The sequence below is a fragment of the Macrosteles quadrilineatus genome, unplaced genomic scaffold (assembly GCF_028750875.1).
Source record: "Macrosteles quadrilineatus isolate MER2022 unplaced genomic scaffold, UCM_ALF_1.0 Scaffold_8__2_contigs__length_117827958, whole genome shotgun sequence".
NCBI lineage: Eukaryota > Metazoa > Arthropoda > Insecta > Hemiptera > Cicadellidae > Macrosteles > Macrosteles quadrilineatus.
The window spans coordinates 10708883-10735916 of record NW_026542601.1 but is presented as its reverse complement, the minus strand read 5'-3'; the positions used below and the strand labels follow the sequence as shown (position 1 = coordinate 10735916).

The window sequence follows — 27034 nt, the reverse complement described above, 5'->3', positions numbered from 1 at the left end:
ATAAAATTATTTAGTTTTTTTTAATTTCATCTTACTATATGTTGATTTTACACAATTTATGAAAATTAAGATTATATTAGATTTTATTGACTTGGTCTAATTTAGCATTATAAATAATGCCCTTTGTTTAAAGTAATTTTTGTAATGGAGAGTTTGTTAAGGAATAGTTCATTAACCTATTTGTTAAAAAAGAATCGTGATAAAAACTTCCTCAATAATCAATGTCGTATTACCAACTGTAATAACTGTAGTAAATCGTGTGTACAACTTATACAAAGACAACATTTAACAGTAAAACACAAACAATCGACTATATAGTTATGGAAAATTATGCGTAGAAACGCAGAAGTTGCGAAAAGTACACATCTGGTTATTACGAGCACCGACGTAACGGGAGTGGTTGATATACAAGGGTTATTTATTGTTCCCTTCACTGGGGGTTGGCGACACTGCAGCCATTTAACAGCTGACCACATACTCCACCGACGCTGTTGTTAGCCTGGCTTTTCAGCTTTCAGCTTTAAAACGGCTGATAGATTAAATAGATTAGCTGTTAATGATCACAAGGTATTTTAGTACCTAAATAATGGAATTATGATGTATAATTTTTATTTAAAACTACTTGATAAGATTAGGCTAAATATAATCACTCATTGTGTCTTTCGTGAGGTGTTCGCTATTACATTTAGTTGTTATTTTTTGAGGTAATTGAGTTAACAATGGTTTTGTTTTTTACAGGTAAGGACTCCTTTATTTTCACGCAACACAGCAAATGTGTAAGTTTCTTTTATTTTTTCTTCGTTTCTTATACTTCTTCTTTTATTTAGGTAAAATGAAGCACGATATACATTTTGTATACCGTATGTACAATTCATTCGCAACCCTAACCAGAAAACTTTTTACTTCCACAAAAACTGTCTGTACTTAGTACGGTACTGGATTAGGTTGACCCATCTTTTTCTCAAGCACGTCCTACTACTACTATTTTACTCTCACACACAAACATGTTCATTTTGAGTTTGGATGAAAAGAAAACTGATTACACTAAAAGTGAACTTTCACAGCGTGTGATTTAGGTACACGAGGCCATAAGAACTCGGATTTTGAGGTGGAAACAATTCGAATGCGTTTTCATCTCCCCCCCCCCCAAAGCCGTCCCCATTTCCCTGAGCAATGGGCCAAGAAACACGTATGTAAAGCCCCGAGCTATTGCGTCTTGTAATTTTACGCCGGTGACTTTTCAGACTCCTTTTTATGTTGGAAAAGTTTTCGCGGTGAAAATATTATATTGAACGTAGCGTTATCTGGACATTATTATATATATATATAAGACATCCCTACCGTAGTTGGTTTGTTATAGACTCAACTATAGTATTGAGGTACGTTTGAGCTTTTACCAAAAGGGATATATGGTTTGATGAGTAAAGTATGAGTTATCTACATTTTATTAGACACGAAATAACAAATCACCATACAACTTAATTGGTGGGTTTATGAAGCGATTATTTGGATAATAATGGTTAACGGGACTATAGATTGCATGCATACATCCCTAAAAGTATCTTATACAAGTCTTTTTTATTAAAGATGGAAATTTTTCATCGATAATTTTCTTTAATCGAATGATCATTTACCAACCTTTTTACTTAACATTTTTACTAATAAGGAACCTTAATGCAAAAAGGTACCTGATTGTGTACCAAAGCTTACAGAGCTTAGTTTCCCGCCATTTTTCTTAAGGTTTGATAATAATTGTTCTTATTAATAAGGTAATTCTGTACATATATACTTTTATGATTTGATGATCGCACGAGTCTGATTTGAGTGGGATTACCCCACGAATACTAGAAAAATACCGGTATGGATCATAAACATAAACAAATTACGTGTTTGGCCCGAATCCTATACTAATAGCATTAACATATGGTTTGGACAGTTCCATTTAAATAATGTAAAATAATATATACTTTCGGGCCAAAAACGTCATTTGTTTATGTTTATGATCCATACCGGGTCTTTTTTAGTATTCGTGGATTACCCTGTCCGATTTTCTTACTAACCATTAAATTACTCTGTGTCATTGTATTCAATTGCACATAGGCTAATCTCTGTAACGTAGACCTAAAGTTAGACATATCACAGTGTAGTCTACAGCTGTAGCGTGAATGGCTCAGTAAAGGTCAAGGTGTTAGAAAGGCGAGGGCGACTACAGGGAATTTATTTTTAGATAAAGGTCATTTATCCGGATGAGTTGGTAATAACTACATAGATTTAAGATTGTGAAGTGATGTAGCCGGGCGAATGTTATCAAATTAAAATATATTTCTTTTTAAACTAAGCAATGTTTTTGTAATATTTGTAACGAATTTAGTTTAAAGAATTTCAACACTTATTAGTATCAAAGTGGGGTTTTATATCTGTGTGCTGTAGAATTTAAGTTTGAGGAGTAATATTTTGCTTAGGCGCTATCCATACACGCTTTTAAGAAGTAGAGCAGGCAAAGACATTTAGTATAAGTGTAAACTCAAATTCAATTTCAATTAATACACCAGCTAGATTCATAGAAAATGAAATAAATAAAATAAATATTTAAGTTTAACAAAAATGATGAAAGATTGCCCTCGTTTCTGGGCGATCATTTCACTCATAGAAACTCAAATTCAATTTTAATTAATACACCAGCTAGACTCATAGACAACCATTTGAATATTTAAGTTTACCATAAATGATGAAAGATTGCCCTCGTTTCTGGGCGATCATTTTACTCATAAAAACTCAAATTCCGTCTGAATCACCTAAAGCCAAACAAAAGCACATGAACATTATAGTGCAATATCAGTTATCCAAACTCAGTTTATGCAGAGATAATCATTATCTTCGGATCGTGGTCTTTTATTGCCATCATTTCTGGGCAATTGAACCTATAATCAATGCACTACAACATCACATACCGTAATATAACCTATCAAGCATGGACGATTTGCATTCTATTGCTGTCCCATCTTCCGTTTATCGCTTTTCGTATTTTAATGCACTCATCAATAATTTACTAATGCCAATGATATTGGTGTTTCCTCTTGATATGCGTAGTACTTCCAAGTAATAGAAAATTTAAAAAAAAAACGTGGTGCAATATGTTGAGATGGTCACCAACCAATGACAATATTCTGTGTTAAGTGATCGATAAGTTGTTTGCTATGATATTGCATTGATTTGAATTAATATTTAACCGATATCCCCCATGTTAAATTTGTAGTCAGTTTTTTTTATCAAAATCGGCGTAGTTGATGTGAACCACCTACGGATTGCTCTGATCTAAATTACTAAATTCTGCCGAATACACAATCTTTTTTACCAAGTCAAACAATTCTTTTTGTCTATGGTCAAACTTATGGAATGACTTATGATGAGCTATAGCAACTGTTATGACCCATCACCCTGTTCAGCAACAAGAAATAAGGTATAAAATAGAATTTTAGACACTAGAGCATTATGTGACTGGCTCACATAACTACATTCTTTTTTAATAAAAAATTGGCTACAGCTCGTCCATATATTAGGGAAGTCTACTTCAGTATCCAATAGTCAATGATTGATATCCAATAGTCAATGATTTTACCCAATACACTAGTAAACTCTGGTGAGATGGTCCTGAACTTAATCTATTTTCTTGGCTTCAAATTTTAACACTGGAAAGTCTAGGAAGTATTGATTTACTAATGTTATAAAAAAAGTTGTAGACGAAAAGCTGTTGTTAGTGAAACTACTGAATTTTCTTTTAAATTGCCAAACAATAGAAATGTTTCACAAATGTTCAATGAACTTTGTTGAAAACTTTTCAAAGTTTTACTGGAATAGCTTGAGAATTCGTTTACAGCCAATGACTACCTGCAAGTTTCTCAACTTGGGAATTCTTGAGAGAATCACAATCAATGATCAAATCTCGGTCCTTCGGGTCGCAGAATTTGAGTTAATTTAAACTTTGGCAACTCGAAGAGACGGCAGACTGGGTTGATTTTAAATAAGATTCTCTTCGGAAAGTTTATTATTGATTGGCAAAAACTTTCGCGTTCGGAAATGTTTGGTGGGAAAATGTCGAGTGATGTGAAGTAGTCTTTTAGGTTTTGTAATTTATAATCAGGATATGAAAGCTTCTCTTGGGTCAAACGTTGAAAATCATTAGGATTGATACCAATGAGAGTTTGATAAAAAAGTAGTATTGTTTATCGCTTGGTGCCCTCCTCTATCATACACTTTTTTAATTCTTCGTCAACGAAACTAAAAGTGTTTTTCACACTTTCATTTGTCAACACATGAACAAGCGTTTTAATGTATTCAGTGTATGGCTTTTTTAAGCTAATTTATCTAATAAAGCTTTAAAGAATTAGATGATTTGCTGTTGATAAATAACAATTATACATAACACTAGTTTATCGTAATACACAAATTAATGATAGTTTACTGGTAAATTGTTTATCTTTCTTGTCTAATTGATCTAGCAACTAATTATAATTTATGTTTTTTTAAGTTTTTACTGTCGTTTATATGTTCCCGAATGGCAGTGACTAATTTACTTTAACAATTCTAGATATTCAGATCTTAAAGAAAATATAAATGAGTGTAGAAAGTGTCAAGATTTTTACCGAACTGCTTTAAGACCTGCACTAAAACAGCTGTTTGGAAAAAGACAATTAGTGGCTCCCGTCGTAAACTGCGTGTTACTACCGCGAGTGTTGAGTGTGTGTGTGTGTGGGGGGGGGGGGGGGGTTAGGGGGTGAGAACAGCCCTTGGGAAAAATTATCGTCTTTGCATTACGCAGTCAAAACCGAAATTGGCCTTTTGGGATTCAAAGTTGGTGGAATTCTTCTATCTCTTATAATATTTAAAGAAATTCATGAAAACTGTTAAATGTTTTATTCACGAGTGACAAAATAATATAATTTAGTCAAATTTCCCAAACTATATAAGTCTAAGGGTAAAGGTACGGCACTGCATTTCCTTAAGTGAAAAACAAACATTTGGGTTAAGGTACAAGAAATTATTAATTCTTCGATAGCATAATTTACAAATACAGTTCTTACAAATAACTGGACACAATATATTTTAGACAAGGCAAAATTGACCAAAAATGTTTACTCTGATGATTGTAAATTGATTAACCACGTATGACAATACTTTCTTATTATTCTCTCTGTTTTAAGGCAAATTAATTATTAACCACAAGGCAAAAATGTGGTTTGGATTCCACTGTAAACTGTAGGTCCTTTAGTTGCCAATGGATGTAAACATCTGTGACTAAGGAACATGTCGGCCACGTGGCAAAAATAAAGCTTTTTCCCAGAAAAATGTAAAAAACCAAACTAAAATATTCTATGAATAAAAAATAATTTTAATTAAGTCACTAACAAGACTACAAGACTCATCCTACACTCATCTTCATTCATATTCATACTTGGCTTAAAATACTACCTACATTCGTATCGTCACCATTCTAGATTAAAGTATTAAAGGTTTACATTTACGTCTGACGTCTGAGTGAGTTTATGACGTGTTTTAATTTATTGTTATTCCACTAACTTGAACATATTATAATAAAATAGTCATCCATTTACATCCTACTTTAGTACATGATACTACAGTAGAACCTCGATAACTCATAAGACAACATACGACTCTCATGGTGATTTATTAAATAAGACTTGTTATCAAGGTTGACTTCTTATTGAGGTTTGCAGTAACATGATTAGGTGTAAAATAATTTCAAGGGGATTTGAATATTGCACTTGTTATCAAGGGTGGCTTGTTATCGAGGGTCTTCTTATCAATGTTCCACTAACTAGTTATTACAATAAAAAAGTATGCTTTAAAGTTTGCACTCAAATTAAAAGAAACCCTTATATCAATATGAGCGCATTTAAGTACCGTGAATTAAACGTACACAGAAACTTGCGTTAAATTTAAAAATAGGATCAGAAACTTCTTGCGAAGTAAATATTTTGAATTAATAGTTTTAATTTTATATTCAACAAAACGTCATCAAACCCACCAACGTTTTGATTGTAATCCACTGCTTATGGTTAAGTACAATACCCGTTCCAACTTTAAATTAAAACTTCACAATGTTAAACTAAGAGCAGCAAAGTTTCTTAAGTGCAGTTTAAGAACTAACCTTTTAAAACTTGAACAATTGCGCGTCACTGAAGATTACAAAGTTGTAATAAGATTTTAAATGGTTACTTTGAGATTACAAAGGTTATCTCCAGTGTTATATGTTAACCCTTGTCTTAGCTTATGTAGGGGAGTCACTTCGATGAGGGGTTTGTATGAATAAATATTTGTTGCTGTAAAATATCAAAACAATTGGTTTATTATGCACCCAATAATAACTTTTCTGAAAACTGAAGGGACATGTTTAAGTAATTTGCCTTATAAGTATACATTATACAGGTTTTTAAGTGTTTAATTTAGTTTCAACATGTTTTTCTAATTCACTCCACTACATTATAATTTAGTCACAATTCCATTATACTAGTACTAATAGAATTCAGAACGTTATTAAATTAGAATTAGTAATGTTTGTATTTAACATTTGACCTATGACCTACGATTTAACATAATTTCGTTTGAAAACAAAACGATGTATTTGTAATGACGTTATTGAATCAAAGACTTTATATTCCGAACAAAATGTTCTCAAAGCCGTTACATTTATACGTCATATCACAGGGTAAATACACATAGACATACAGTACTTCTATTTGTATTCCGTTAGCTTAACACAGTCACGGTCTATTTTGGGCCGTAAATTCATAAACATTCTTAAACACTTTGTATAGGAATAATTTTGTGCTATAGATAGTACATACTACTTTTTATTCCTATGAATTTCTCTGCCGAAGTCCCTTACTATTAATAGTTCTGAAATTTTTAATTAATCTTCTTAGTGAGCTGGCTTATTTAATTTCCACCCTAAGCCCTGTTGCATGCGCTCGTCAGCTATAAAGGGGTGAACGTACTTATAACAGGCATGGTGAGGGAGTGTTACCCTGCAGGGGTGAGTGCAGGGCTCGTAAACGGGCCAAACCTATCTCTGTCGGTGAAATTTGCTTTTCAAGTATAATATACTCCCAGTTGAACCCCAACAAGTACTAAGGTTAGATGGAGGGTACAAAATGCTCTATAGTCAATTCATATCTTGATTCAATGTACATCTTGTGTAAATTATGCCTTCGTGTTAATCTTGTATTTTTGTGTTATTTTTCTGCACGCGTGTATGTTTTATGGTGCTTAATGGACAAATTAAAATAATATTTGTGCAAATTTATGTGGTTATCTGAGCCCAAACTATTAAATAATTACAAATAATATATACCCCCGCCGCAGCAAACCTGCACACAAGGTGAATTTCCATTCCCCTGATTAGATTTTCAATTAAACATATTTATTTAAATAACAGTATGTTTAACAAGAACCTAAATAGGTTTGCTGCTACAGGGAGGCTAATAAATTGTGTTTTATTGGAATGAATATTTATTAGCCTTAATATAAAATAAATAAATTTACCAAAGTTTAATAAAAATACATGGGAATTTAAAATTTACAACTTATTGAATTTTCTCCACAACCAATAACCGTTACAAAAAACTTAAACATACTAAATTATTCGTGTTTAAGCTCTTAAAAAAGAAGGTTTAGAGAGAAATTAGAAAATTGTATGTTTTGGGGGCAACAACTAGAAAGCCCAATTTTTACCACATGAACCCCCATAACACCCAATTCCAATATTTCGATCATGCTGGTTCGCGAACTCATTCAAATTTATCCCTTCCTACACCAAGCCAAATTTCATCAAAATCAGACAAAAAATACTCAAGTTTTCAAGTAAAGTCTGGAGGTAAGAACTAATGATTAGATACACATTTTAGCAAATTAAGGAAATACTGTACGTTATTTCTTAATTATATGCACAACATTGAACTGATTTTCAATACCACTCTATTGTACGGTATATCATAAATAAAGTTATTTCGTGAGAGTACTATGCTTTGTTGCAAGTTATACAATAACTAACAATGAACACACGATGCTTTCAGGTTTCAAAATTTATCATAACGTTAATCACAATGTCCGTAGATATGGGGACACATTATTGAAACAGTGATATTAATGTTGTTTGTCCCCCCAGGAGTCGCAGGCGCGCGTATTGTATTGGACCAAACAATGTCATTATTGTAGTGCCCAAGGAAATTCAACGTTTAGATTTGTTTTATGAGTTTTGTGTACGTTTTTCAGTTGTTTCCTGCAGGCGATGTCGGATTGTATTATTAAGTAGCTCCAAGGCGTGTCTTGGTTTTAAATCACATAATTTATTTGTGATTTATTATATATTGTACGAATGCAATAAAAGTCAAGATACATTGCTATTAGTTTGTCGTACAATGAATTTTAAAATTAAGTTGATATAGATTTACTTCCATCAAAGAAATTAGAGGAATTTATATTACTTTTAAACTGGATAATTAATCATAACTTGAATGTTAATAACATAAACAGGTTTTTGTGTTATGATTATTTTGAAACCATTAGATTAATTTATTTATATACACATACTAGCAGAGTACCCGTCCTTCGTACGGGATTGGCATATAAGTATAAAATGCATATTGCATTTATATACTCAAGCTTTGCGTTAACAATGGGGGAGGCACAGTTTGATAAAATTTGCTTCTTTAAATTTATGGTATTCTATAGTATTTACTCATCTACCATAGCTATAATGTTCTACCACTTCAGCTAAACGATTAGAGTAAAATAAATCATTTAAGATTCGCAAAATATCACAAATTATTGATGAAATTAAAAACATAAACATAAGTGTAAACAATCCAACTTTGACAGTTCTCATTGCATATCACGGTTTTTTGTTGCTGCTTGGTTCAAACATTTTTATATATGGTTCAAATTAGCTGTTTTCATAAATAAAAAAATAATAGTGGTGCACCCTGTTGATAAATCTTCATAACTTTAATGCTTTTGCTTATCATATAACTAACCTTTTTAGTTGAAACAGCTGACTAAATTCTTTAATTCCTTTTAAATATGAATACTCATAAGGTTAACATGGGAAACTACAGAGCCACTGGAGCGGAGCCCGAAAGGATTTTTGAGATGAGAATATGCCTATATGTTAATCGGGAATGTTATTATCATGCCAAATTTCAGCCCAATCCGTCCAGTAGTTAAAGCGCGATTGAACTTCAAACAAACAAACAAACAAACACACAAACTTTCACATTTATAATATTAGTAAGATTATTTTGAAACCATTTGATAAAACTTATTTATATAGCCTACACATAGAAAATATTAAACTGTTATTGTTTTGAAATCGTCAATTATCTTCATTCATGTTATAGCAGGAAATAATATTTAGAACGGTCAAATAGCAATAAGCATGCGCACAACTTCGGCAACGTCCGTGTCTCTTCGGGAATCTACGATTACCTTCGATTCGTTGTTCAGACTTCTACAACAATTACTTCCCCTTTCTCAACCGGTTCTATCGGTTCTATCTCGCTAACATTTACTTGACTAAAACCTTTCTCTAGCTCATTCAACAGGGCATTCAAACCGTTAACTCTAATCTTATCTCTAGTCGTGGGATTGTTTCTTGGTAGAACCTCCATTCAGGAAACATTCTACTAATTGAGATAAGATTTTAGAAAGGCTTTAGGTGAAATAGGTTGTTCCTGTTATAGTTGCTATTTGCGGATTGTCATGTTAGACTTCTTGATATCGTAAGAAAATTTTAGTTAACTAAATCATTGATTCTTTAGTAAGAATATGTATATTTTGTTCTTATTTTTGTACAACGTTTAGGCCATTAATAAAAGGGTTTAAAAATGCATTTCATCCTATTATCAATTTTGCATGAACTTAAAATTGATCAATATTAAAAGGGGGGGGGAATAAACAAATTTGAACAACATGATTTCATAAATGTTATTGTACACATAAATGCTTCCTTGAATTTTATTAACTGGGTTTTAATTTCAGTGTTCTTATAGCTAGCGGTTTTAATTAATGGAGTACATAAACTAGTCTATACCAATTGTATAGGGAACACACGTCAAGTATTTTAACATAGTATAAAAGCATTACTCTGTGTCATCTCCTGCTTGTCTGTCTATAGACGTGTCGACCTTGGCGGGAAAACAAAGCGCGAAACACCTGCTGAGGATGATCAAGGCCTCGTAAAGTTGTCATTGATTGTGAAACTGTCAACAAAGATTTACAAAACGATTTACTTCAATAGCTTTGATTAACTCACGGATCAGACACGTGCAGAATCAACTCTGAAGAAACAGAAAAGTGTTACTCTACTTTCATAAATATTCGCCATTATAATTTTACTAGCTGTAACCCGCGGGCTTTGCCCCGTTTAACTTCTTAATTTTCAAGATGATCTCGTTCGCATGACTCAATCACGTCCTGGTTGAAGTTCGTTCGCTACGCTCACTCACCCTTAGGGTGGAGCTCGTTCGCTACGCTCACTCACCTTTAGGTTGGTGCTCGTTTGCTGCGCTCACTTGCCTTCTGGTTAGCTCGTTCGCTACGCTAACTCGCCTCCAGGTTAGCTCGTTCACTACGCTAACTCGCCTCCAGGTTGAAGTTCGTTCGCTATGCTCACTCACCTTTTGGTTGCAAATTAGCTGTTGTCATAAATGTAAAAGAAATAATAATAGTGCTGCACCCTGTTGGTAATCCTTGTAACTTTAATGCTATTGAACATCATAGAACAGAACCAACTTGTTTAACTGAAACAGCTGTTATGATCCATTAATTCCATTTCTCATTAGGTTAACATGGGAAACTCCAGAGCCACTGGGGCGGAGCCGATTGGACGGATCACGAAATTGATGGTGTATAAACCTATTCCATGAAATCCTACCCGTATGTACCAAGTTTCGTGGCAATCGGTTTAGGGGTGTCTGAGTTTATCACTGCCAAATATATATACAAACATCCTATTTTATACTTATAGATTCGCCATTATAAGTTAATATCATAAAGTAATCACAATGTATCATGAAACAAAACAATGTTGCCAACAAAACTGACGAAAATTTCTTTCCCAACCCTCTCTTGAGTAAAGCCCAGTAATTAAGAGACAAAAAGGTTTTACCCTGGAGCAGGCAAAGAAAGGCTTAATGGATGTTTTTAAATAACAATCAACCCTTCCTAATCTTTTCGCGTTTTGGTTTTACCCTTAACTTCCCCCTTTTCCCCTCTTTAGCTTTTTAATCCTCGATGCAAATTGGTGCGCATTAAACACCGTTTGTTTAAACTAACTAAAAGTCGTTAGCTGGATACAGTCTGGTCAGACTTGGTACAGTCTTCCGCTTTGGGAATGTCTTGTTAAAAGTTGGGCACAGTTAGTTACATAGTATGGATAGATTTGCTAAGATTTTTTACATTTTAATAGTTAATATTTTTTTACTGGATTTCTTGACTTGCCGACATTTTGAATAATGACTCTTTTTGTAGTGAATTAATGTAATAGTTGCTACATTACACCCAATCAAAAAGTCAAACATGGAATTTTAGAAAATATTGAGTAAACAAAAGCAACATCAATTGAAAAAAAAACCATAATATTAATTTACTGATATTTTATTCACTTTGAAAAATCGTCAACAATTTTATTACAGTACTTACACATTGAATGGTCCATTTACCCTCGGTGTTATTAATATGCCTTATTTTTTACAGTGTAGGGTATTATCATTGACTATTTTCCATAAATTTATTTAATCGTTGCAAATTTTCGGATACAATTAGGGTATTATCATTGACTATAGGGGCCTATTCCATAAATTTATTTAATGGTTGCAAATTTTCGGATAAAATTAAAGGTCAAAGTTTCTTGTCGCTCAGTTATGTGAACAATGCTTGATGTTTATAGTAGATTACTGTCAAATAAAACCAAACCAAATCGTTTATTGAACCAGAGTTAACAATATATACAAGTTGTATTGGATAGGTCATCATTAAATAAAGGTTGGCTTACATACAGGGTTATTGATATAAGTGTGCCAGCCGTTTTATTCGAAAACCAAAAGAGATATCAAAAAAAGTTAAATGGTAAGTGCCTTGGACTTTTTATTTAAAAAAATTGTAGTAAAGTCGAAAAAATATTTTAGCCGCCATTTTTCCAATATGGCCGCCAACTTTGATTTTTCTATTGAACACCCTGTATTTTATTATGTATTCTGGTAGAAAATGTAATTTTAAGAAGTTTTTATTCTTGTGATTTTTTTCATAAACCTAACCGTTTCAAAGATAATAATGGTTAAAGTTTTGAAATTTCTGCATGAGAAAGAGTTTCGATAAAGGCCTAGAAGCAATCATGCCAGCTGTTTTATTCGAAAACCATTCAAAATTTAACAACTTAAACCATTATTATCTTTGAAACGGTTAGGTTTATGGAAAAAAAATCACAAGAATAAAAACTTCTTAAAATTACATTTTCTACCAGAATACATAATAAAATACAGAGTGTTCCATAAGAAAAATCAAAGTTGGCGGCCATATTGGAAAAATGGCGGCTAAAATATTTTTTTCGACTTTACTCCAATTTTTTTAAATAAAAAGTCCAAGGCACTTACCATTTAACTTTTTTTGATATCTCCTATGGTTTTCGAATGAAACGGCTGGCACACTTATATCAATCACCCTGTATACATTTACAAAAGTCTTATACATTACTACTTACAAATAATAGTTTTATACATAAATTTTTAAGATACATCACCAAACATAACAAGTAAATAAATATTTAAGCTACATCACTATACAAGTAAATCAATATTTAGGCTACTTCACCAAAAAAAAATTACGCATGATACATCAATTAAATGAAGGTTTTTGTCACACATTAGAGGAACAAGATAGGTCATGAATTTATAACATTGCTCATCATACAGCAATCTCGCAACGTTAGCTATTCTGTTTCCCGCCAAAATGACATCCAGATCCCTAGGGACGGCGGCAATATTGCTATTTGATTGGTTACTTGTATAATACCGCGGGGACAGGCTAGCCAACTCATGTGTAAAAATACTAAATCATGGTTTAGGATTAATTTTTTGACATGTAACCTAAGATATTTCACACAAACAAAATACTTAGTCCGACTTCCGAACCTTTAAAATGGGTATTTTGTTATTATTCCATAATTCTGCACGTAAATATTTAAATGAGACCTGGTATTTATTTTGTAAGGTATTTGATACTTTTCCTAGTTTAATGTGTAAAAAACTCGAAACGAAAACTCGACCAAAAATATGTGTAGAGAGTTGTCTATTTTACATCTCACGCTGTAAATAAAGCATGTGATTGAAATTTCTTCCATTTGTTTTGATTTTCTGTTTATATTTCGTTGCTATTTCGTCACCAGCATGGCAATCCATAAAACCCATTTAAATTTTTGAAATATTTAAATTAATTTTTGTGCTTATTTTTAGCCTGTTTTAATTTTTAAAAGGATTCTGCACGTCTACAGAAAAATATCTTTTTAACAGTATATGTAGATTTTACCTGCAATGCACACGAGCTGAGAAAAAAGGTTTTAAAGAAACATGCTTGCTTATTAATATATAGATGACATAATTTAAAAATATAGTATATTACACTTAATATTACGAAAACCATTTTACGTAAAAACATATGAAATAATTTTGCTTAGTTTTCAAAACAAATAAGTTGAACTTGGTTACTCACAATACGTTTCCCATCGTCAAAACATTGCACAAGATCTCAATAGGTGTGCTAGCCTTGATCAGCTGATTATTGTATTCGCGCCATTGTTTTCCCGCCAAGGACGCAGCTTCTGCCGACAGACCTGAAGGAGATGACATAGAGTACAATACAGTTCCGGCTTGGTCTGGTATACTATATGAAGTACCGCCCGCTCCGAGGCGGCAACCCTTTTGGCATTTCCTGGGTTTTATTACCTTAATTAATATTCCGGCTGTAAAATGGCTCTCGTATTTTACGAGCACATCCTTATTGTGTTTACGTCAAGGTTTATGACAGTGCGGGTGCTTTTATGGAGGTATTGAATTGGTTATAAATCTTTGATAAAACCCGATAAAAAATAATAATACTAAAACTGAATATAAAACTAAATTATTTTCGAAAATTGAACAACTTCTTGATCAGCATCGTACTTGTTATCAAATTCCCTGAAAAAAGATATATGCGTCTAATAGCACTTATAATAATACTTTACACTTATACTGTTGACTTACTGGATGGTAAACACATATAAAAGATGGTGTGTGGTGATCTATTTCAATTGGATTCTCCAATCACAGACAATGGAGAAAATCTTAAATCATTAAAGTATTATTTTGTCTGTGCTCCAATTATCATCAGACCCAATAGGTGAATGAATTGATGAATTTCGAAAATTGTGTTTGCTTGTCACTGTAATGTCTTTGGAAACGAGCTGGTCTAGTGGTTAGAGCGTGGGGCTTCGGCGCCCGAGGTCCCGGGTTCACATCCCGCCAATCACCAGATTTTATCTAAGTGAAAATGCCGCAACCCCTATATCTAGCCCGAAGTAATGTAATAAACAATCCCAGTCTCGTGCCTAGCGTCTTAGGAAAAAAGTATTTGGTTGAAACATCATACCGTTTTATGCAGTTACACAACACTAGCTGTTACCCACGGGCTCCACCCCGTTTTCTACATAAGTATTAATAATACTATTGATTGGTTAAGTTAAGCTGAAATAAACAAAACAGAATACAGTAATGGCAATACAAACAAATAATAACAGCTGAGGTATTTTTAACATTAGGTACATGGGAAGTTCCCTTTGGAAATCAATTACGACCTTAAAGGGCAATTTATGAAATAATGGATAATTTTGCGCAAGGTTTCTCGTCATGACGAACATTTTAAGTATATGGTTTATAGGGGTGTGACTTGTAGTTTTCTAAAAAGGTTCATGGGTACTTTTGGCTTTATATATTGATAGCCTACTCGTACCTGACTATAATATGTACTCCGTCAAATAAAATACAGCATGTGGTGCGAACGTAGTTGCTACTTGCTAGCTGTGTGGCATTTTATCTCTTAACGAAAAATTAATTAGCCTATAAAATAGATTAGCCTATAAAATAGATTTGATTAGCAATAATATAATAAGTTACTTGTATCAATTTTAAATAAACTATCCAACTTTAAAATCTCTGCCCGCTTGCACTTAGTTTCTTCAATTTGTCTTTCACGAATTATTTTGCATTTAAATTTCTTTCTTGGGTAAATTCTAAAAAAATAAATCCAAAATCACAATTGATTCGAGTTACTTAAATATCCACAGACATAAAAATCCTTATCGATGCAAACAACGTTTACAGTAACCAAAACACAACGATTTTATATTTTCCCAGTTAACCAAAAAAGTTAAATTAACATTTGTATGAGACGAAAGGAGTAATATTCCCGCTTGTTTTTGTTGTCAGACCTCGAGCGATGACAACAATGAAAACAGCTGATGAAAACAACAACAGCTGTTCGGGACGTGGAGCTATTGAAGCGGCTGTCACTTGTTTTGGAATTGCCTTTTCAGCGCTTAGTGATTTAATGTTGTAATTTTAATAACGAATGAATCGTTTTAATTTGATGAAATTACTCTTAATTATGTATTTTTACGTGCCGGTACTATGATTATATATTGGAAAAAATAAAATCTAGGTAATGCAATATAAGACTCTGCATGCCTACTATCATTTATGAAATCGTTCAAGGTATTGGATGTTAATTTAGGTTAAGACATGGCATTCGAAAGTAGGAACTAGGAAGTGGGGTCTTTGATATTAGTTTAACATTTTAAATAGTAGGTTGAATAATTAGGTATATTAGTAAAGTATAGTGATTATGATTTACATATGAAACTCTAAGAATATGATTCTAAGTACGTCTATTATCATAACTTTGGGGATGCAAAACAATTCCGGGCTCGTGCCTAGCGCCCTAGGACAAAAAAATACCATAAATTGACTACACTATGTATTAGAACATAAATTCAAAATTTCACATGTTTATTTTAGTGTTATTTGCCAATTTTCAATTAAAAAGGCTTTACATTTGTACAATGTTTTCCACATTCGTGAATCGTTTAGGAATTTCATCCAATTTTGAAACCCGACCTCAACTTTAATCCCCCAAGCACAATTCTGGGACCGACTTTATAATACGGAGACAATAATTTTTCCCCGGGGCTAACCCCCCTCCCCCCCATGGCGGTTTCAACTTCCGTTTACGACTTCTAGTAATGTTCTCCACCAACCCCCATAAAATTCACCCTTTGCATTTCTTCCCCAAGAATTTGTAACGGGTCTGTAGAGAATCGGAATATATTGTGTTAAATTTTCTCGTGAAAATAATTTCTATGTCTATCTTACATTTGATTTTAAATTTTTTCGACTTAGCTTGTTATGTTTACTTATTAAACAACCCATTTTCCAAGCCCCGAGTTTTAGCTCTATAGTTTGAAGTACTGTAGTAATATATTTTTGTTGTGTTATGAACAGTGGTAATAAATGTTTCTCAATTCCAACAAATTTTTCCTACACATTGGTCAGTGAACAGTAAGGGTGTAATAGTATGTGTGTTTCTTCGTGTTAATTTATTTGTGTCACCATAAGTACAGTAATTTGGTGTCATCCACTACCATTGGATAACTATGAAGAAGGTTGTTTTTTTATCCTGACCAATATATATGTATATACGTGTTGAAACTATATTAACCAATAAGAATGGTAATACCATGGATGGTAAATGCCTAATGTATTGTTGACATTAAGGCACGTAAACTACTAATTTTTAATTCCTGGTGTAACCGTAACAAAAACTAAGCAGATACAAATTTTATAAATGGTTGTTGTTAACTTTATATTATCGTTTGTATTACTGTACTTACTAACATTACTAGTTTCATCGAAATATGTACAAATTTGTTTTTGTGTAACCGTAACAAAAACTAAGCAGATACAAATTTTATAAATGGTTGTTGTTAACTTTATATTATCGTTTGTATTACTGTACTTACTAACATTACTAGTTTCATCGAAATACAGTAATTCCTACTGTATTATTGACCTTGAGGTACGTAACTAATTATTGTAACCTGGAGCAAACGTAACAAAAATTCATAAAGTAAATATTTGTTTCCATAATGAATTTTCAAATTAAAAATACTGTATGTATCTTGAAAACGTCGTTTATATTGATAACTAGCTGTAACCCGCGGGCTTTGCCCCGTTTAACTTCTTAATTTTCAAGATTATCTCGTTCGCATGGCTCAATCACGTCCTGGTTGAAGTTTGTTCGCTACGCTCACTCACCTTTAGGTTGGAGCTCGTTCGCTACGCTCACTCACTTTTAGGTTGGAGCTCATTCGCTGCGCTCACTTGCCTTCAGGTTAGCTCGTTCACTACGCTAACTCGCCTCCAGGTTGAAGTTCGTTCGCTACGTTCACTCACCTTTTGGTTGCAAATTAGCTGTGCTGCACCCTGTTGGTAATCCTTGTAACTTTAATGCTATTGAACATCATAGAACAGAACCAACTTGTTTAATTGAAACAGCTGTTAAGATTCAATAATTCCATTTCTCATAAGGTTAACATGGGAAACTCCAGAGCCACTGGGGCGGAGCCCGAAAGGATTTTTGAAATAAGAATATGCCTATATGTTAATCGGGACTGTGAGCTATCATCATGCTAAATTTCTGCCCAATCCGACCAGTATTTTTCGCGTTCACTTGTCACAAACATACATCCATACATCCATCCATACATCCAAACTTTCTCATTTATAATATTAGTAGGATTAGTAGGATATATATTTTTTGTCAACACATTGTATAGGAACGACAACTTGTTAATGTGTTAAATGCAAACTCACGTAACACTTTACACCGTGACAATCCTCGCAATTTTACCACAAAACAAAACCCAAGTGTTTCCCGGTTTTGTTTATTTATTCAAACCGCCGCAGTCCACTGGGCCCGCTGCCAGATTACATGTGAAAACTTGTAACTTTGTGTTTACACTGACATTTGAAACACAATGTGTTGAACACGATGTTAGTTAAAATCATCTATATACCAGTATTGTGTCGTGTTTATTTGATACATATTAGCTACTAAACGTTACTAGTATATCAATGTTTGGTTTTATTTTTTAAGCTTGAAGTTTGATTTTTTGTAGAAGTTGTTACTGTGGGGGAAGAATACACGAGTGATGACTTATTTATTAAGTCTTTGATGTTTTGTTTGGTCAGAACCTATTCCTGACAACTTGTAGTAAGCACTATATAAGTTGAATATGGTTTAGAGTGTTGTTTGGCTATCTTAGGATAATTAAAAAGGACCATTTACAGTATGTTATTTAGAGATTGTAAAAGCAGAGATGTCAACTTTTGTTCATATTCTAAAAGTTACGGATTTTAAATGAACCCTGAAAATTAAACAAAGATAAAAACTGATTTATTGAAACAAAGCACTCTGATTATAGTAGTTAATTAGTATTTTTATTAAATATGGGGAAATAGAGCATTTTAAACAAATAAATAAACCTTCAGAACATTTACCAAGTACTTTGTTTGTTATTTCCACTAAAAATTGCATTTATCTTTTTAGTTAGTTTATTCGTTCATTCAATTATAGAAATTCTCGAAGAATAAAAATAAATGTCAACCATACCATTAAAAGTTATTAGGATTGTTTAAAACTAATTAAATAATTAATTGGTTTATTTACAAATCAGTAAGTTTAAAATATAATCATTGTATTGACTAAATCAAATGTATTATCACGGACCACAGACCGTTAATAGTCTATTATCTGTGGTATTATTCAATTATTCCACTGACCTATACATACGTTCCATACTTTTTACATCAGTTTCATTACATTTTGTGGAATAAAATAGAGAGGATTTGAAGAAAGCCCAACGAAAGAGATCACGGATTTAACCTTAAATGTAAACAGGTCGTCTAACCTAATCCAAATACATTACCAGTGCTCTCAATCCAGATAAAAGTGTGTTTTATTTACCAAAACAAGTTTAAAGTTAAAGTCGCAAAACAAACATTTGTTGTATCAGTAACTCGGGTTTATTTAGTGTTTCTTTTAACGTATCTTTTATTCCTTTTATTTGTTGGGTTACGTTCACGTAAGTAAAAACACTGGAGTTTATTATTCCAATTTTCCCTCCCCTAAAAAAAATTAAAATTTCCATTGGAATATTCGCTGTTATTTTACATCTTGAAATAAATCAAATAAACCCATACATACGAGACATAATTTTTTAAAAGATTAAAAATTCGCTTTCTCAATAATTCTAAATAAACATATCCTTCTCTGAATATTTCTGTTAATCTTAGGGTTAATTTATTTTACGTCATGATAAAGAAATCGCATTATTTTATTCAAATGAATTTAGCCAAAAAATAATGAACCAACGTACATATTTGTCTTAGTTATAGTAATTAATTTAGATTACAGTGTAGCTATTTAGCAGAGTCTAACTGATTAATTAACACAAACCTCAGGGGGTCGAGCATCATTTGGAGTTGGACTGCAAACGGAATGACCGATCACAACTACCATTTAGACGTCATGAATTTTACAGTACAGCAATTTGATTTCTACTTGAAACTTTAGCTTGCTATGGTGTTCGTAGAATTCCTTCACATTTTACTACGATATTATATTATCTTATTACAAGAATCGCGTGGACTAAAATTATATTTTTAATGTTCTTTGATATATTCGATAATTGGTTTTAGTATAAGAAATGTAATCTATAAGTTAAGTTTGAGTGTTTTTTTAGCCTAGTGGTTAAAGTGTATTGGGCTTCGGTACTAGAGTGACGCGTTCGGTACCGGTTCATCAAAAACTATTTAATTGGTTTGCACAACTTTCCCGTAGAAGGGTTAAGAGATTTTTCAATACAAAATGTCATTGAACAATAGACCAAAAATTACCTAAAGGTAAAAAGGCAAACGTCTAAATAGCAAAGACACTTCTAAAATGGACACATCTTTTCTTCAAAAAACAATTTTGATAATTTTGTCGACGTGGTTTTGTAGTACGTAAGATAACAAACCTTTCAGAATACCGAAAGAATAATAATAATTCTGTAATTATCATTTTTACAAAAATCTGTCTACCTTAATCCTCTTTGATAATAGTAGCCTAAACATAATTATTATTACAATTGATGTTTAATAGGGTGAAAATAGTATATTAATTTCCCCTTATGTAGATTAGTTTACAAATTCCACTTTATTACTTGGAGATAACCCGACGGAGGCAGTTTGACTTTGGGTGTTTACAGCTCGGGTTTAATATTCCCACCTCCCCCCTCCCTCTAGCCTCCTTGGCTACTACCCCGACCCGTGATATCTTCGCTTTTACTCCTACTCTAATTTCTTGCTAAAATTTAATTTTCTTTATAAGACGTAAAAATATGCATAGGTCATATGAAATCAACATAATTTTTTGAGAATGTTTTCATTTTATTACAGACTGTATTTGCGGTACCAAGTGGTAAATAGAGAAACCAACTAGTACGGTATTTGTTTTTATAGGTTGAATAAAATTATAACCCCGTGTTGATGAAAAAACCTATTTAAATATCGAAAAATTATAAATTTTTCAGTGTTTTACGGAAGTAAAAATTCATTTTACCATTCCAATGAGAGGGATGAATTGACTGTTAAAATAAGTATTTAGTGCAAAGTAATGTCAAATAAAAATAAATATATTAGAGTTTATTTTACAATTTATGTATTTGTATAATAAAAACGTTTTGTAACAATTATGATGTACTGTACTATATTACGCATAATTTCAAAGCACTTTTGAAATTATATTATCGAAGGGTTGTTCACCAATCAAATATCGAAAGTAATTAACAATGTTTAGATAAAAATTGTACAGTTAAAAAATAACAATAAATCTGGATACTGTATACTGTGCTCCATTTGTAAACTGTTAAAGTAATAACACATTTTTACAAAAGCACGAGAGAAAAGAACGCCACAGCGATTGCTTTAGGGCTAGGAAACAAAAACCAAAACTAACCAAATCAACCCTCCTGTGAAACCGTCGGGACTTCTCCTGTGGGATGTGTAACTAACTCAGGGGAGTTATTTGATATTGGTTTTGGTTCGAGACAATTAAATACAAGAACAATGGCATACGATGTAACCTTTTGTATTTCAGTGTGCAAAATAATCGATATAAGATTAACATGGTGTCTCAGAAATATGTTTTTTTTACATTTCTTTTTCAATATGATATTTAGTTGGGATTTTCTTTTGTGTAAGCTCAGTAAACACTGAGTCAAAATGGTGAAAAATTTCTGCAGTTAAATTACCACAACATAAATTTGAACGATAACCACACTCTTCTGTTGGTGAACAGTTTTTTGTTCTAGGACGCTTAGGCACGAGCCCGGGATTGTTTTTCACATTACTTCAGGCTAGACCTAGGGATTGTGGCATTATCACTTAGATAAAATCCATTGGTGATTTGGCGGGATTTGAACCCGGGACCTCTTGGGTCGAAGTCCTGTGCTCTAACCACTATACCAGCTCGCTCACCCGAGCTATTAAAATCAGTTAGTAAACGGTATTAATCAAATTTGAAAAGGTTTTTCATTAGTTTAATTTGTAAAAGAATGGTTCTAAGAAATTATTATTACCTAACGTAGCTCTGGTTTTGGACAACATCATTAACTGATAAATTCGTAAAATTACATTTTGAAACGCTTTTAAAAAGGGTGGTTTCAACAACCTAAGCTTGGTTTGTGGTTGGAGATCGAACTGTGGTTCGCCTCACCACAAACCATACCTCAAAACCACGACCTCAACTCACCGAGCTCGTCGTGTTTCTACTATGTAAATTTGCTGACTTGGTGCTTTGTGTCATTCAATTCGTCATAACCTTTAAAATTGGAAGTTTTCATCAACAAATAAGCTTTTATTCTTACTGTGCTAGGCCTAAATCATGAACTTAATTTCATTTATAAGTAATATAAAATCCCCATTAGTAGGCATACACCAAATTGGACTTTTAATACTTAAATTTTAGTAAATATATTTTATTTTATTGTTATGATTCAAGTATTTGGCTATCGAGGGAAGAAAAAATTCACGTTAAAATGCAATGATTGGGTGTATTGTACAACTTAAACAATGTTTCATCGTAATCTATATTTCGTATATAAAGAGTGAATGTAAATATACCCAATTCATAACCATAACATTCTCTTTCACAATACATGACGTGTTTTGAAGTTATACTATATACATTAATGGTTTTGAATGACAGAAATGAATTGTATTTTCGCCCCAGGAAAAGTGTAAAACTTTATTTACGTAATTCCTTTGTGAATTCCAAATTCTCCCAGATTCCCACACTTGCCCAGGGCTGGTTGTTCGAGCAAGAGTTTGGGCTAAACATTTGTATAATGTGATGCTGCTATGAAAATAAACGATCAACTTTATGTACCAATGATAGAGCTTCCCTGTTCTTTATATATATTTCTTGATTGATGATTGTGATGGTTCACGTGTTTTCAGTGCCAGTTAAAGGAGGGCTTGAACCTAATTGCCATAATCATTTACTCCGTACTTAGTAATTTATACCTAATTGTGTTGTTTTTTTTCAGGTAACTGTCTTTTGTGACTAAGATGAATTCACTTACGTTCTGCACATGGCAAGTTTAAATTTTCATACATTTTATAGTTTAAATTATTTTAAGTATTTGTTTTCTAGTGTATTTTTTTATGTGATGATGTATAAATGCTTCGATATTAATATGCGTGGAAAGATGTGAACTCATAGGTATTATTAGTAGAAAACCAATCATACATGAAAGAAGTTAAGTTGATTGTTTGTACGAGATCTTGTTAAAAATGTTAACTTTGCATACTTCTTTTTAAAGTGGAGATTTAAAGTAAAATTAAGTCTCCCTGTGCAATTGTGCATGTTTTGCATGTTATGTAGTCACTTTACCTTATTTTTCAAATGTTCGTAAATTATAACCCAATCAAGTTCACAAATCAGAGCAGTGACCTTTAAGCTGCTTATTCTGTAATCGAATTGACTAGGTAATGAAATTTAGGGAAAATATTATTTTGGAGAAAAGTTTAGAATCGCATCCATGGTGTTTTCCGGGGGCGAAAACCTTGGCCACCCCAACCGTGAGGGGTTGTGCAGTAATGTCATTTCCACAAGGGCATTTTGGGACTTCTCCCTTTAGTGTAGACTGTGATGTCTCCCTTAACTATAAATGGACTAATCAGGGTGAAAGGATGTAGATATATAGTAGGATTGACAAAATTCAATATCATATTATTTTGGTAGATTGATGAAAACTTAAATTTACACTTCAATCTAATTTATTGTTGTCGAAAGATTTGTGTTGAATTCGTCTTTTAAATTGCAATTGTGTCTTAGTAAATGTATAGAAGCACATTGTTTATTTAACAAGTTAATTTTTAGATGGTCGACATAATTAGTTGTATTTACAAATAATAACTCAATCTTACATATTGTTTCAATAAGCCATATAAGAAAGAGAACTTACAGCTAAAGAGATAAAGAGGATAAAACAAATGGTTTCCAAATTGTGCCCAGATCACTAGCTGATTTTAATGATTGTGTCAATTGTTTTCTTCTTATTTTATACCAAGCTAATACGTTTTTATCGAAAATCCAGGCCTTATTGAAATGGAAAATGCGTAAAGAGGTTTGAAAGTTTGCAAATTATGTGAAGCCTTGAATAGGAGTTTTGCCAAGAGTGTTATTGAAAAAGCGCTTTGAATGTTTATCTGTGGTGAAATTGGGTATAACCTAATACAGAAAGAGGTGCGAACTGAACTTTTGAAATATTCCTGCACTCTCTGGTTGTTAGTTTATTAAATATATTGGCTATAGTTTAACGTAATGGTTGATTTAGATAGTTGAAATTACTTATTTGTATTTTCTCACACAACATGGTTTCGATGTATATACAAGAAAACTGGCAGAATATTGTTATCTTTTTTTATGCCGTTTCAATGACCAGTGTACAGTATTTACTGGGGTTTCCACTTACTTTTTGATATATATAACCATAGACAACTGGATACTGAAGTAGACATATTATATATGGACCAGAAATATGTACCCAATTTTTTGTTAAAAAAGAACGTAGTTGTGTGAGCCAGTCACAGAATGCGCTAGTGACTAAAACTGCATTTTCTACCTTATTTTTTGTTGCTGGCCAAGTTGATGGGTTATAACAGTTGCTATAGCTCACAATAAGTAATTCCATTCGTTTGAGTTGGTAAAAAAGATTGTGTATTAAACAGAAATCAGTAATTTAGATCAGCACAATCTGTCGATGGGTCACGTCAACTAAGACGCTTATGGTAAAAAAGCTGGCTACAAATTTAACATGGGGATGGAATGTCTAAACGTAAAAATCATTGTACAATTACATATAACTGATATAACGTAATAGTGTTCAATTGCCAGATTTCCAAAACGAATAACTTTGAACTGTTGTCTTTTACAGCTATTTTATATAAATTCTTCTTTTTATTGTCACTAAGCACAAAGGATATGCCGCGCACAGAATATTGATACCGACTTTACCAAGCATAAAACGAAGGTGAAGCTTAGTTAAGCTTGTATCAGCAGACATGTCTGAGACGAGCTTAAGTTGGCTAAGCTGCTTGATCCTGTCTCCTACGTCACCGCCTTAAGTGATAACAAGACTCTCCTTAAGGTGTCCTTGAGTTACAAACAGTACCGTAGATAAGTTGCTCTGAAAATATAAAGAACATCCATATATAATTAAAACTCTCCTTGAAGATTCCCTATTATAATCCATAAAAAGTGATAGGTTATGGTAAAATATAACTAACTAGCAGAGTACCCGTCCTTCGTACGGGATTGGCATATAAGTATAAAATGCTTATTGAAGTTACTGTATACTCAAAGCTTTACGTTTGCAATGAGGGATGACACAGTTTGATGAAATTTGCTTGTTAAGATTTATGGTAAAGTATGGTATTACACATATACCATAGCCATAATGTTCTGCAGTACCAATTCACCTAAACAATAGAGGAAAAAAACTATTAAAAAATTGCAAAATATTACAACCTATTCATAACTGTAAACAAACCTACTGTGACAGTCATCATTGCATATCCTAGTTGGTTGTTGCTGTTTCGTTCAAATTAGCTGTTTTCATAAATGCAAAAGAATATAGGCCTAGTGCTGCACCCTGTTAGTAAATCTAAACTTTTAATGTTTTGCATATCATAGAATCAACTTTTTAGTTGAAACAGCTGACTAAAATTGTTTAATTCCCTTTACATTTGAATACTCATAAGGTTAACATGGGGAACTACGAAGCCACTGGGGTGGAGCCCGAAAGGAAGTTTTTAGATAAGAATATTCCTATATGTTAATCGGGAATACGAGCTATAATCATACAAAATTTCAGCCCAATCCGTCCAGTGGTTATGCGTGATTGAACTTCAAACAAACAAACACACAAACTTTCAAATTTATAATTTTAGTTTGATTGCCATCATAGTAGCAGCACAGCACTGCCACCATTATTTACACTACTATGAAAAAAAATTATGAACTTATATTGGCTCAAATATACAGTGTATATATATATGAAAATATTTATGTTTACGAAATTAATTAATTCATAACCTTAAGACTAATACAAGGGTAAAGTTATTGTTTACACCTAAATGTGAGCGAATATGTTCCTTTAGTTTGTAACTTGGAAGTAATTTTGATAAAAATGAATAACGAGGTAATTTTTTGTGGAAATTCTTTGAAAAGCCGGTTTCATCAATAGCGGCATTGAGAGCCCTCCCATTGAACGTTATCTTGGCTATTTTATCAGGATTATAACGGAAAATATTTTCGTATTCTATAAAGTTAATATTTATTCCTTAATAAAAAATGTGTAGTAAATGTGTAGTATATTAACTAGTTAATTGTCGCAACATTTGATTTGCTTATGTGTAAGCTGTTGTACACCTTTAAAACCTGTGATTTTTCACCTTTGTGACTTTGTATAGGATTGTCCTTATTGTTATAGGACTTTGTATATGATTATCCTTATTGTTATAGGACTTTGTATATGATTGTCCTTATTGTTATAGGACTTTTTATAGGATTATCCTTATTGTTATAGGACTTTGTATAGGACCTTGGTTTACTTAAAAACAAGGTCGAAGTGATTTATTGATATTACGTTTATGCTTTATATTTTCATTTTTCGTTTTCATATATTCTTTTTGTGTATAATCGGAGTTAAACTTAATCGAACGTATTTGGAACCCTAGTAAACCCCATGTAGCAGTGGATACGTAACATTTTATCATCTACGCAATTAATATTCAAAACATAAGCACTCCTATACTGTACACTGTGCAAAATTTAGTATGCATTTTAACACCTTTATGAATCACTGCCTTATTTAAACTGTGCAAAATACGCGGTACTGTATTATAAAACTACGATCGCCTTCTTTCTACAAAGAGAACGAACTAAAGTAAACTAAGTTAGAATTGAAGGTAAAGTGCACTATCAACCACAGGGCGTTCTCAAACGTAGAATTTATTGCTGCACTTTACTTAGCGACATTTTGTTGTGCATTTTACGATACTTGGTTTGTTTTAAGATAAAAGGAAATAGCTAAGGAAATGAGTGGGCTAAACTTAAGTTTTGATTGTTTTATAATTTAATGGTTCAAATAGTCAAAACCAGTTACAGTTATTTATTTACAGTTATAAATCTATATACTTGTTTAATACGCAAGCATGTTTTTTGTGACAATTACTCCTCCGAAACTACTGAACCGATTGACATGTTTTTGGTGTCATTGGAAAGAGCGTAACGTGAAGTTGTGCAGGAAAGTTTCTTTTTA

The 27034-nt window shown here is 32.5% G+C and overlaps 1 protein-coding gene across 1 annotated transcript in view; it reads left to right on the top strand.

Annotated features, from left to right (window-relative positions):
* The window catches only part of LOC128999841 (uncharacterized), a 224257-nt gene that overhangs the window by 82067 nt on the left and 115156 nt on the right, over positions 1 to 27034 (top strand). The gene's annotated exons all lie outside the window — the stretch shown is intronic.